The sequence below is a fragment of the Chelonia mydas genome, chromosome 4 (genome assembly GCF_015237465.2).
Source record: "Chelonia mydas isolate rCheMyd1 chromosome 4, rCheMyd1.pri.v2, whole genome shotgun sequence".
Lineage (NCBI taxonomy): Eukaryota > Metazoa > Chordata > Testudines > Cheloniidae > Chelonia > Chelonia mydas.
This window is the reverse complement of record NC_057852.1, coordinates 92,543,761-92,557,736: the sequence shown is the minus strand read 5'-3', so window position 1 is coordinate 92,557,736 and position 13,976 is coordinate 92,543,761. Positions and strand designations below refer to the sequence as shown.

Below are 13,976 nucleotides of genomic sequence, written 5' to 3'. Positions count from 1 at the left end.
CCTGAGGCCAGGGACTGTCTTCCTAAAAAAAAGTTGTAAGCGGCATGCCTCTTGCCAATATCCGAATCCAATTTATATTAAAGTCAATGGAACAGGATCGGTTCCCAGCAAATGTTGCCATTAAATGAAAGGCATTAGTCTACGGATTGCTATTAAGCAAAAGCCACTGTATTTAGCGCTCAGAAAGTATGTGTCTTTGCCCTGAAAATGGTGATAAGGTTAATTCTCAGTTCTTCCTACCATCCTCAGGAAATGCGTTGGCCAAATCCTCCAAAACAGTGAAGTCCCTTTGCACCATACTGCACACATAACCTGGTCATTGAGCCAGCATATCTGACCCAAGAAGGATGTCCTGCATAGGGAGATTCTCTGGTGATGAAAAGTCTACATAAAGATTGCTACCCTACCTTCTCTGCTAGTGACTGGAGGGAAGTGTGTATGGCTGGGAAACTCATGGGTTGTTCCAAAACCTGGCTATGGTTTCTACCCCTTGTGGAACTGGTAGCAGCAGTAAATTAGCAGCAGCCTCAAGCTGCCCTACTGTATGCCCAGAGACCAGCCCTTCATACCGTGACCCCAGAATTAGGCCTGATTTGTTCTGCATGTTCCTTCGCTGAAGACAAGGGTCTGGGCCTGCTGTATCTTTTTTAAGATACAACACACCTCTCCTGAAAGTTAGAGATAAGTATAAGCACTGGAAATCTGCAAATGGAAAGATTTTGTTGATTTGATGGGCTGGATCAAGCATTCACAAATCTTACACATCACATCAGTCATTGTAATAACAATGTTATCAAGACAAGATGAGCAAATTTTAACATTTTCCAAGGCATGATACAGTGCTTTGTGTGGCTAGGCACCTCCTGTCTCTTGCCAGACTTAGCGCTTTCCCCTCTGGCGATGGCGGAGCTGACGTAATCATCCCCTCTCAGGGCAGGGTTTGCCTTCACCTTCCGTGCTCCCTTAGTCCTATTTTCAGGGTAGGCCTGAGGATCGGCCTATGAGGTGATCCTCCAACAAACAAAAAGGAAACAGTCTCATAAACAAAAAAAACCCAAGGGGGGTAACTTTCGCTGCTGCCTCACTGGTGAAGGGTGTCATCCTGTTGGTTGCCCTGGGGTGTCAGTCCTTCCCCTAGTAGGCACTCAGGTTTCCCCTAGGGGAAGGAACACAGCCTCTCACCTTGGAGTGGCTTATTTCCCTACTGCTACTAGCCTGGCAGCAGCCTGTTTCTTTCTTTCTTTCTTTCTTTCTTTTTCTTCTCTGCCCAGAGGAGGGGTTTTTAAAGGCCTCAGGCAGTCCTTAATTGGAATCAGTTGTCCCTAATTGACCTGAGGTAATCCCTTCTCAGTTTGTAGGAAAAAGAGACTTTATCATTCTGGGGCTAACATATCGGCCTACCGCGACCCTCTTGCAGCCATCCAGCCTGACTCTGTCACACAGACACACACCCCTGCTCAACACCATGGGGTTGGGCTACTTGAGTCAAAAAACAGTGCACCCTTGACAGGCCATCAGTATTGCCATGCCTGGTCCCTGACCTGTGTTGCACTCTGAAGTGGAAGGGTTGTAACGACAGGAACTATCTTATTACCCTTGCATTTCTGTCTTTGTTCCAGTGCATCCATTTCAGGGGGTGTGCCAGGGCAGGAGTAAACCCCTTTAAGGCCTTGCCAAAATGCTGGCTGCAGCCTGCTCTCTGGCCAGGAGGCCAGGGGTAGAGACACAGGTATTCAGCAGGGAGCACAGCTGCAAGCCCTAACGAGGGCTGGCTCAGAGGAACATTCTGAGCTAAGTAGTGACAGCTGGGCAAACCTCAGTGAGGAGGCAAGAGGGTGGTATCGCTGTCTCCTTACCAAAGAAGGAAGCCTCAAAAGCCAGGAGACCCTGGGGAGGGTCTGTGGGGCACTAGCTGTTGGGGGATCTGGGAACTAAATGAACACTGTAAATAAAGACAGACACTTGGGTGATCCAGCAAAAGAAGGCATGGAAGAGTCTTTATTATACCAGCCTAAACACAGGGTGCAGGCTCAAGAAGGAGAAAGCCTGCGGGGACCCCGTGACAGGGGGGCATGGTTAGCGTCAAGGGTAAACCTCCGTCCAAGTAGGTAGTATCGGAGGGGTTCCATGGCCCACCTTACAGCAAGGCCTTCCTTCTCTACCATGGCATACCTTAGTAGGAAATTCTTGCCCAGAGAACAAAGGAATAAGATTGGGTATTCTTTCTCTGTTACCATTTGAGAAAGCATAGCTCCCAACCTGACCTTGGAGGCATCGGTTTGCAGCAAGAACTCTTTCTCAAAGTCCGGAGCTACTAGCACTGGGTTACTGCAGAGGGCGGTCCTCAGATCTGTAACAGCTTCTTCAATTGCGCTGGTCTACTTCACTATGTCTGGGTCCCAGCCTTTTATTAGGTCCATCAACTGGTATGCTCTGGTAGCAAAGTGGGGAATGAATCGCCTGTAGTACCCAGCGATCCCCAGGAATGCCCTGACATGTTTCTTCCGGATCGGTAGGGGGCCAATTTTGTACCGCCTCTGACTTGTTCAGTTGGGCTTCACTATGCTCCTCCCAACGACGTACCTGAGGTATTTGGCTTCACTTAGCCCTATTGCACATTTGGAGAGATTCGCAGTGAGACCTGCCTTCCTCAGGTTATCCAATACTGCTTCCATCTTCTCTAGGTGTCTCTCCCAGTCTGGGCTATGTATGATGACATCATTAAGGTAAGCGGCCGTATACTTGCCATGTGGACTCAACAGCTTATCCATGAGCCACTGCAAGGTTGCGGGAGCCCCACGTAATCCGACTGTTTACTGGTACAATCCCTCTGGTGTCGAAAAGGCAGTCTTCTCTTTGGCTTTCTTGGCCCGAGACTTCTCCAGTGGGCCTATCAGGTCCATGGCTATCCTATTGAATGGAACTTTGATAATTGGCAGAGGTACTAAAGGGACCCTCAGGTGCGGTCGGGAGACATGCAATTGGCAGTCTGGGCAGGAGGCACAATATCATCGTACGTCCGTATAAACTCCTGGCCAAAAGAACCTCTGATTCAGTCAAGGGTCTTATCTACCCCCCGATGTCCTCCGAATAAATGACTATGAGCTAGGTCTAACACTGCCCTGTGGTGCCTTCAAGGTACCAAGAGCTGCTCCACCTCTTGCTCTTGGACTACTCTATATAATAGGTCCCTTTTTATCATGAAATATAGCCCTGGGACTTGGGTTTTCCCCTCTACTGGGACCCCATTCACTTCAACTATCTCTTTTCTAATATTATTGTATAGCAGATCATTGGCATGATCCTGCCCAAAATTCTCAAATGAGGGTCCAATATATCCAAATTCAAGGGGACCTACTTCTGTTTCCCTCTCAGGGTTGGTCTTTGTGGAACTGGGTCCAGCTTCTAACTTGTCGACTCTCTGCATCACCCCCTGCCAGCTGGACATGATTTCTTCCCTATGAGTGCAGCCTTTTGGTTCTGGGCCAAGATCCTGGTTCCCAACCTCTTGTCTGCCCTCCTTTCTCGCCTAGTCTTCCAAGGCTTCCCAGTTGTAGAGAACAAGTCCTGGGCTAATTCACAGAAGACCGGGAGAGGGCTAGTTACTGGGGCCATTGTATTAATCCCGGGGTCACTACTCTCTTCTGACTTATCTATGGAGAATAGGCCTCCAAACCCTGGGAAGGTTCGTCCTATAAGGACTGGATAGGGGAATTTCGGGACCACCCCCGCCATCACCCTTGTGGTATTCCCCTAGACCTCAATTTGTACAGGAATGGTTGGATAATTGACAGCACCATGTACACAGGTTATTCCAGTGTGCTTGGCCCGAGACAACTGGTCCCGACCCACAAGTTTCCCTGAGACCAGCATGACGGCACTTCCGGAGTCCACTAATTCAGTGGTCTGTATGCCATTTATCCTAAGTGGCCACATGTATCTATGGGGGGCCATCGCGACTCCCAAGAGGTTTATCAAGCCACAAAGATCTTCATGATCCCCCAGATTGCACTGCATGGGCTCCTCCACTTTAGGGCACTGGACCATTATATGCCCCATTCCCCCACAAGCATAACACCTATATCCTACTCGAGGTATCCCTGGATTCTTTGGGCTAGTGGGCCTTATCCCATGACCCTTTCTCGCCAGGTCCCCAAGTCCCTTTGCGGCCTCAGGCCACTCTTCAGCCTCCTTCCCCTACCCAACATAGTTCTGCCCAGTGCTTCAGAAGCCCGGGCCCTTGGGGTGGGGACTGACCTCTTCCCCCAATGCATCTCTTCCCTGGTAGTCCGAGAAAGTTCTTTGGCTATTAAATGTCTCTCTATGAGGGCAACTAATGCATCACAGGAGGAGGTGTCAGTTTGGCTGACCCATCCTCATAGGTTTGGCAGTAGTCCTCTTGTGAACCTGTCCAAGATTATGACTTTCATAATTTTCTCCAGGTTGTGGATCTTGGGGCACAGCCACTTCTGCATCAGATGGATCAGGTCGAACAGGTGAGACCTCGGTGCTTTGCCATCCCGATACCTTCACTCGTGGAACCTCTGGCCCTTATAGATGTTGTCCCCCCGACCTCGCCAGAATCTCAGCCTTCAGCCGGGGGTAAACTGTAGCCGCTTCCACTGCCATGTCGTAGTATGCCTTCTGGGCCTCCCCACATAGGAAAGTGGCGAGGATGCTGGCCCACTGGTCTTGGGGCCAGGCCTCACGTTGGCCCATTCTCTTGAAGGCAAGAAGATATGCCTCCACATCATCTTCCACTGTCATCTTCTGTAGGTAACTACTTGCCCTTAGGGACCATGTCCCGTCACGGCCATGGGTCAGAGCGGTCAGGGCCTTCAGCTGGTTCATGACCTCCTTCAGGGTGGCTCGATCCTGGGCTGCTGGCACATCAGCAGTTGATTTGTTTCCTGCTGTAGCTATACCGACTCCTGTTGGGCAGCCATCTGGACGCTGGTAGCCTTTTGTTTTGCTGCTGTGGCCTGTACTGGTGCCCTCACTACATCGTCCATTGTCGGGGTGGAAGTGATTTACCTTGCCGTGGGACAGTTTGCCACGAAGTCTATCCCACTCCTAACACCAGATATGGCAAAGCACCTCCTTTCTCTCGCCAGACTTAGCGCTGCCCCCTCTGGCAATGGTGGGCCTGAGGTGGGCAACCCTTCTCAGGGCAGGGTTTGCCTTCCCCCTTCTGTGCTCCCTTAGTCCCAATTTCAGGGCTGAGGGTTGGCCTTTGGGGTGATCCTCCACCAAACAAAAAGGAAACAGTCTCATAAACAAAAAAAAACCCAGGGGGGTAACTTTCGCTGCCCCCTCACTGGTGCAGGGTGTCATCCTGTTGATTGTCCTGGGGTGTTAGTCCTCCCCCCAGCAGGCACTCAGGTTTGGCTATTTCCCTAAAGGAAGGAGCACAGCCTTTCACCCTGGAACAGCTTATTTCTCTGCTGCCACTAGCCTGGCAACAGCTTGTCTCTCTCTCTCTCTTCCCCTCTTCTCTGCCCAGAGAAGGGGTTTTTAAAGGCCTCAGGCAGCCCTGAGTTGGAATCAGGTGTCCCTAATTGACCTGAGGTAACCACTTCTCAGTTTGTAGGGAAAAGAGCCTTTAATATTCTGGGGCTAACATATCGGCCTACCAAGACCCTCTTGCAGCCGTCTGGCCTGACTTTGTGTTATAGACCCAAAGCAGAAGAAGCTCATTGTATCCAATGATTTTAACAGCATGGAACTGTCCAATATTGTGCTCATGAATTATTCTCTGGGGCTCAGAAATTATAGCAATTGTGACTTCTCATCCTTACTCCCTTCCTCACTTCTAGACCACCCAGGATCACTCTTGATTTTCAAGGGCCACAGCTAAACAAAGAGTAAGCTGTTTTGAAAATCTGATCCTAAATCTTTTACTTGTAAGAACTTGTGGGCCTGACTCTGATCTTACTAGAATGACTTCAAAGGCATAACTCTTGGTTTACACTGCTGTGAGCACAGAATCTGGTCCACTATTTTCTCTCCAAATGATCTACTAATACAGACATCCCCAAGTGGGTTTATTCTTTCTTTCCATGACTGTCAATTGTGTGGCAAATGGGACAAAGGACCAGTAAGCTAAGTTCCCTGTAAGCTGCGCAGCCGCGCAGCAGCCTTCCTAGCGCCACTCAGAGAACCTGTCCAGGGACTTGCCGGGGGAGGGAAGGCTCTCCCCCAGCCCCAAACTAGCCCAGCCCCCAACCTGCTGCGGCTGGGGCAGCCTGGACCGGTGTGGGGTGCCCTTCCCCGGGCCCCAAGTCTGCCACAGCCAGGGTGCCTGGATCAGCAGGGCCAGGGCGGCCCTCCCACGGGCCAAACCCAGCCCCATCGCAGACTTGCCACAGTGCCCCTCCCCTGGCCCAAACCCAGCCCCAGCCCAGACCTGCCAGGGGAGGGGTGCCTATCCTGCGGCCCCATCCCCGGAGCTGCCACGTTGTGGAGAGGCACCTCTCCCTCACAGCCTAGGCGTTGCTGTGGGAAGAGAGAGCTGGGGGGAGTCCTCTCTCCCTGGCATAGCCCCAAAACATCGTCTTGCATCCCAAACCCCTCATCCCTGGCCTCACCCCAGAGCCTGCACCCTCAGCAGGAGCCCTCACCCCCTGCACCCAACCCTCTGCCCCAGCCCAGAGCCCGCACCCCCAGCCAGAGCCCTCACACCCCTGCACTCCAGCCCCCTCTGACACTCAGAACCCCTCGGCCCCACCCCCACCACATTAATTTTCTTACGTGCACCAATATGAAGGTGATGTGTCACACATCACCTCCATATTAGTGCACATAACAAAATTCATTCCGCATATAGGTGGGAAAAATTAGAGGGAACACTGCCAGTAAGTACTCTTGTGTTCAGTGTAAAACACTGACTATCCTCTTAGTTCAGTGTTGTTCCACATTGTTATAGTGTGAGACACTAAAATACAGAAAATTACTCACAATTAATTTTTTGGGGTAGCATAATTAACAACACCGTAACAGGTACATTGTTTTGTTTTGTCATATCTGATGGCCGCAGTAAATTGATGCTAGTACCTGCCAAATTGTAACTTAGAGATAAGAGATTGATTCATTGATAGAAAGGATAAGGTTATGCTGTTCTCTGGCTACCCAGCTCTGAAGGCAGTGCAGAAATAAGGGTGGCAATACCACGACTCCGCTAGAATAGCCAGATTTCACAGGGGAGACCAGATTCCACGGGAGAGACCAGATTTCATGGTCCGTGCCATGTTTTTCATGGCTGTGAATTTGGTAGGGCTCTACTTAGGGGTTTGGTGTACCACAACACGGAGCAGCTGTAACAAGTACACACACAAGAAAGACCTCTCCCTGATTCTTGACCTGGATTTAAGAACAACCCAAGAATTCTCATCTACCCCACAAAATCCTTCCATTTTCACACTTCCCCCAAAGCATGCTGGGCTAAGACACAATGAGATTAGTCAGTATAATATGTAGACTCTCATGCAATATAGATATGTCCAGTAAACATGAGAGATGTGCACCTCCATATTGAGACTCAGTGCTTTAATTCAAAGAGCTCCCAGTAATCTGAGAGACAGCACCAACATACCAGCAAGAGAGAAGACAGGATTTCTCTAGGCTTATTTAATGCCAGACAGAGAGAGACAATATAAAAAGGGAGATAAGAAACGTAAGAACGGCCATACTGGGTTAGATCAATGGTCCATCTAACCCGTACCCTGTCTTCTGACAGTGGCCAATGCCAGATGCTTCAGAGGGAATGAACAGAACAGGCAATCAGCGAGTCATCCATGCTCTGTCGTCCAGTCCCAGTTACTGGCAGTCAGAAACTACGGATACTCAGAGCAGGGGGGTTCCTCCCTCACCATCTTGGCTAATAGCAATTGATGGACCTATCCTACATGAATTTATCTCATTCTTTTTTGAGCCTCATTATACTTTTGGCCTTCAGAACATCCCCTGCCAATGAATTCCATAGTTTGAATGTGCATTGTGTGAAGAAGTACCTCCTTATGTTTGTTTTAAATGTACTGCCTATTCATTTAAGTGGGTGACCCCAGGTTTTTGTGTTATGTGAAGGGGTAAATAACACTTCTTTATTCACTTTTTCTATGCCATTCATGATTTTATAGAGCTCTATCATATCTCCCCTTAGTCGTCTCTTTTCTACGCTGAACAGTTCCAGCTTTTTAAAATCTCCTTGTATGGAAACTGTTCTATACCCCAAATCATTTTTGTTGTCCTTCTCTGTACTTCTTCCAATTCTAACATATCTTTTTTGAGGTGGGAGGATCAGAACTGCATGCAGTATTCAAGGTGTGGGCATACCCTGAATTTAGATAGTGTCATTATGATATTTTCTGTTTTATGTACCCTTTTCCTAATGGTTCCTAATATTCTGTTAGCTTCTTTGACTGCCACTGCACATTGAGGAGTTATTTTCAGAGAACTATCCACAATGACTCCAAGATCTCTTTCTTGAGTGGTAACAGTAATTTAGACCCCATCATTTGGTATGTATAATTGGGATTATATTTTCCAGTGTGCATTATTTTGCATTTATCAACAATGAAGTTCATCTACCATTTTGTTGCTCAGGCACCCAGTTTTGTGTGACTCCTTTGTAACTCTTCACAATCAGCTTTGGACTTAACTATCTTGAATAAATTTTGCATAGTCAGAAAACGTTGCCACCTCACTGTCTACCCCTTTTTCCAGATCATTTATGAATATGTTGAACAGCTCTAGTCCCAGTACAGATCAGTGGGAGACCCCACTATTTACCTTTCTCCACTGTGAAAACTGATCATTTATTCCTAACCTTTGTTTCCTGTCTTTTAACCATGAGAGAACCATCCATGAGAGAACCTTCCCTCTTAACCCATGACAGCTTACTTTGCTTAAGAGCTTTTGGTGAGGGACCTTGTCAAAGGCTTTCTGAAAGTCCACGTACATTATATCCACTGTACCACCCTTGTCCACAAGTTTGTCGACCCCGTCAAAGAATTTTAGTAAATTAGTGAGGCATGATTTCCCTTTACAAAAGCCATGTTGACGTTTTTCCAACATAATTGTATTCATCAATATGTTTGATATTTCTGTTCTTTACTATAGTTTAACCAATTTGCCTGGTACTGAAGTTAGGCTTACTGCCCTGTATTTGCTAGGATTGCCTCTGGAGCCTTTTAAAAAAATTGACATTACATTAGCTATCCACCAGTCATCTGGTTCAAAGACTGATTAAAGTGATAGGTTACATACCACAGTAATAGTTCTGCAATTTCATATTTGAGTTCCATCAGAACTCTTGGGTGAATACCATCTGGTCCTGCTGATTTATTACTGTTTAATTTATCAATTTGTTCCAAAACCTCCTCTACTGACACCTCAATCTGGGACAGTTCCTCAGCTCTGTCACCAAAAAAAAATGGCTCAGGTGTGGGATCTGCCTTACATCCTCTGCAGTGAAGACCGATGCAAAGAATTCATTTAGCATCTCCAAAACAGCATTAGCTCCTTTAGCACCTTAATGATCCAGTAGCCCCACTGATTGGCAGGCTTCTTGCTTCTGATGTACTTCTGATCTTCCTGGCAGAGAGCTCCAAAGTAAATCAGCCAACCAAGGGAAGAGGAGAGAGTTCACCAAGATAAAGAAACTATGATTCCTGGTAATCAGGGAGGGAAAATGGCCAGAACTCCAGCAGCCACTACACTCCCACACATATTGCTACGTGGTAACATCTTTTATTACTCTTTTTAGAAGATGAATATCCATCCTCAAACCCTCTGTCTTTGCACACAGGAGCCACATGAAGATCACTGTAGTGCTTTTGCATTTCTTTGCATGGAGAGAAGGGGTTGGAAATGCTCATGGCACTGTTTGGGGGAGAAGAAAGGGTAGGGAGTTCATTAACATGCGCTCCTAAACCTTTAAGCAGTAACCAGTCACACAGAGGGTGCAGGTCACCTCTTCCCAACCGTAGACATGGGGCTTGACAGTCTTCAGGCTTGGCCTGACTGCTTTAGTATTAGCACTTCTGTTAATAGAACTAAGGGAGTGGTCTCCAATTTGGGAGAGCTTGGTAAATTTGTAGAGCTTCCCCAGGCTTAACAACCTTAATTTTGGACTACGTATATTAATCACTTCTTACCCCCACAAAAAGATTTGTTCTCTCTACTAATTTTGCATTATTTCAGAAGTTCACATCTGAACTTATGACTTAAAGCCAAGCACTGTGTGTAAGAGAATGTAATAAAATAATCTCACTGTCTTGAATTTTTCAGACCAATGTATAAAAAAAAAGAAAAGGAATGAAATGGCAAATTCCAAAACCATAAAACTAAATGAAAATATGTGACTTCTGTGTATATTTCATATGAGCAGAACAGCATCCCGCTGGGTTTAAAATTCAAAACATTATTTGTCTTGAATCTGTATCAGCATGAACTACCCTGGCAAGCCTCTATCTTTTCCCATCGGTATGTAACTCTGACTGTATCTATTTCTTAGTATTCCTCATTGTAAACAAAACAAAGCTGTCTTTCCCCCATGGTCCCTCTTCTGGCTAAGTTAATTGTTTGATCTGCATTCATGCCCTAATACATATTTACACTCATCCTTTCATAGCTACAGAAATGACATTTAGAGCATGGCACAGCTTGACAACAGCACTCTGAAACTCAGACAGTGTAATTTAAACAAAGGCACACAGATGTCTTTGCAAGGGCTGAAATAAGTGAATATGCGAGTCTAAATGTCTTAACGTTTTCATTAAGGTATTATCAATAATATATTAGACAGCTACTTATTCTCATCATTATACAAATCCCACTTCATAACTACCACTTGTAACTGGTAGAATTTAATTTTCATTAGGGATGGGCCAAAGCCAGTTTTCATAAAATAAAAATTAGTTGAACTTCATTCCTGTTCCTAATCTCTATTAAACCCAAATCTTTTTTAAGTTTCATATCAGTTTGGTTAAGGCTGGTCAACCTTTCAGATTTACCAGCCCTTTGATCTCTATTAACGTACTTGCCCTTTCAATTTCACTATTGCAATACACACTCTTCTGTCTGTCAGTTCCCCATCCCACCCCTTAAAGATAATTTTAAGTTCCAGCAACTTCTGTGTCATTTGTTTTAAAATATGTTTATATAATTTCACTGGATTTGTTTAGTAAAATTGGGTATAAGGAATCTTATATGCAGTATGACAAATTCTGCCTCCAGTTACACCCATCCACGTCAGTAGAGTTGCACAGTGTGTAAGTCAGGGCAGAAATTGCCCCTGTACTTGTAAACTTAATAACTTCAAAGTCAGTCTCTTACATTTCATGATTAAAATTGCTATGTTAATCTCGTGTGTGTGTGTGTAGTATCTGCCTGAAAATAAAGAAACGACAGTATCTCACATAAAACATGAAATGATCATTGCAAACAGCTCATTGGATTCTACAATTGTCTAGACTCTAAATGTTACCTAAATAATTTATTTGGTGTATCAAAGGCGAGATAGGAACAGTGTGTATCAGAAAGAGTAAAGGAGAGGAAAGGAAGATAATTCACTGTGCAATATAATACTGATAATTTATTGATGCAGGCCACTTAAAACGCTCTGGGATTCATCTCTTTAATATCAGTAATTCTTTTTATAACCTCTATTTCATGAGCCTGCATTTGCAATATAAATTATTTTCAAAAATAAAAGTATCTTGATTGAGGCCTTTGGATGTTACTGCAATACAAATAACAAAAGACATCTCAATGAGAGCTGCGATTTTACTACTAATGTATTTCCCAGAAAGACATTCTGTGTTCTGACATAATCCACAATAATGGAAGTATAAACCAGCAGATTAATTCAGGAGAGGCTGAAGAGCTCCCTAGTTGTTTTAAGGTAACTTTTATTATGTACTAGAAAAGTTTGCATGGAAAATGTGTAAACATTCTTTGAACTAATAAAGAGTTCTAATAAATAATAGATCTTGACTGTGAAAATCACTAGCCTTCCCCATGCATTCAAATGCTGAGAAGCCCTTTCTTTGTTGCAGACTATGGGCTAAATCTCACTCACCTTCTTCACATGAGTGGTCCTCTTGAAGTCAATGACACTTTTCATGCAAGGAAGATAAGCAGAATTTGTCTCCCTAGGGGGCCAGATCCTGCAACTGGGTCCACCTGAGCAGACACTTACACCCATGCAGAACAATGGGGCTGTATGCAGTTGCAGGAGTCCACCTGAGAAAATCCAGGTGTAGCCACAAGTTAGCAGACAAGCAAGATGGGTAGCTCCCTATTTCTTCAGCCATTTGGAATTATTATTTAATTTAACAAAACATTAGTAGAAAATAATGGTTGTTTTGAACATTTAAAAAAAAAAACACCTAATTGAAGTGATTACATAATTGTTTAAAAATAAGTACTTTGCTGTACTTGTTTGCCAACAATTTGACCTCCTCATCTGTCACATGCTGGAGAAATCATAATGCTCTTATGCTTAAATCTAAAACAAACTATCAAAAATGTTTTCGTTTAAATCACAAAACATATTCATGAAAGTATTTCTTTTCATCTTTAATTTAATAACCATTGTGTTTTTACATAATCCCATATTTTTACTTCCATACAGCTGTGCCCGTTTACAACAGCAGAATTTGGCCCTTTGAACCTAAGGGTAAATCTACATTTGCACTAGGAGGTGCGATTCTCAGTTTGCATAGACATACCCATGTTAGCGGTGTTTGGGATAGCACCTACAAGTAGCAGTGTGTCCACAGCGGCACACCAAGTGTGCACGCAGGGGGTAGGATTGTCCCAGGCAGGACTGTACTTGGGGCAGCTAGCCTGAGCAGCCACCCATGCCACCACAGACACATTGTTATTTTTAGGAGCTAGCTCAAGCAAAGCTAGCATGGGTATGTCTATGCGAGCTGGGAATCACACATCCCAGCTCAAATATAGATGTACCCTAAATCAGTCCAGTGCCCCTTAAAAGATACAATTAACTACATTTTAAAGTCTACTGATCTGAAACCAGATAGAGTTTGTTGGTTAATTAGTTTACAGAAAGCCTTTTACGTCATTTCAAAGAAATAAAATCTTTTTTTAGTTTTATGAAGTTATGTAGCATCACTGTCTAGACACACTGAGGACTGACTTAATTACAGTACATCAAATCAATTTAACTGAACGGCTAAACATCAACACAGTGTACAACCAAGAGAAAGCTACTTCCACAGCAAATTATTCATCATTGTCACCACAGCCTCATTCTGTTCACTCCAGAGAAAACACTCTGGACAAACAATCCTCCCCTGGGCCAGGAATAAATGAACAGATCTAGAGAAGACTACCAAGACTCTGATACTGCAAACCTTCAAGCATGTTGGTAACTTTGCTCACATGAGCAATCTCATGTCTTCAACAGGATTACTCATGTCAGCAAAGTTACACAAGTACTTAATTGTTTGCAGGATCAAGATTCAAATTTGTTTCTCCATCTACATTACTAGAAGCCTTTGCTTCCACCTACTGATCTTCAGAGAACAGTTCCATAGAAGTGAAGTTACACCAGTGTAAATGAGATCAGAGTTGAGCCAGACGTTTTACAACTGGTCAAATTACTTAACATAGCCAGAACCTTATCTCTGATTCTATAGTTAAGTTTGCATCTGCTGTTCCATAAACCTCTTTTTTTCTCTCCAAAAGTTTACAGCTGGAGCATTAAAACAAACTTCACTCCAGATCAAACGTATCTAAGATCAAATAAAGTTTGGACTTTGTTAAATTACACCAGTGTAAAAAGTTTCCCAGGTGTTGTTCTGGATCCTGTTAGATACAGGAATGCCACATATCAGCATCAGCACTGTTAGTTTATGCAAACTAGTTTAAAGCACAGAAAGTTAGAGAAAAGCACATTTTCTTTTCCTCTCCGTTATCTTCTTAGACAGATCATCAATCATGTAATAATT

General features: G+C 44.7%; 1 protein-coding gene across 2 annotated transcripts in view; it reads right to left on the bottom strand.

Annotated features, from left to right (window-relative positions):
• Positions 1–13,976, bottom strand: part of CORIN (corin, serine peptidase) — a 308,207-nt gene that overhangs the window by 103,040 nt on the left and 191,191 nt on the right. The gene's annotated exons all lie outside the window — the stretch shown is intronic.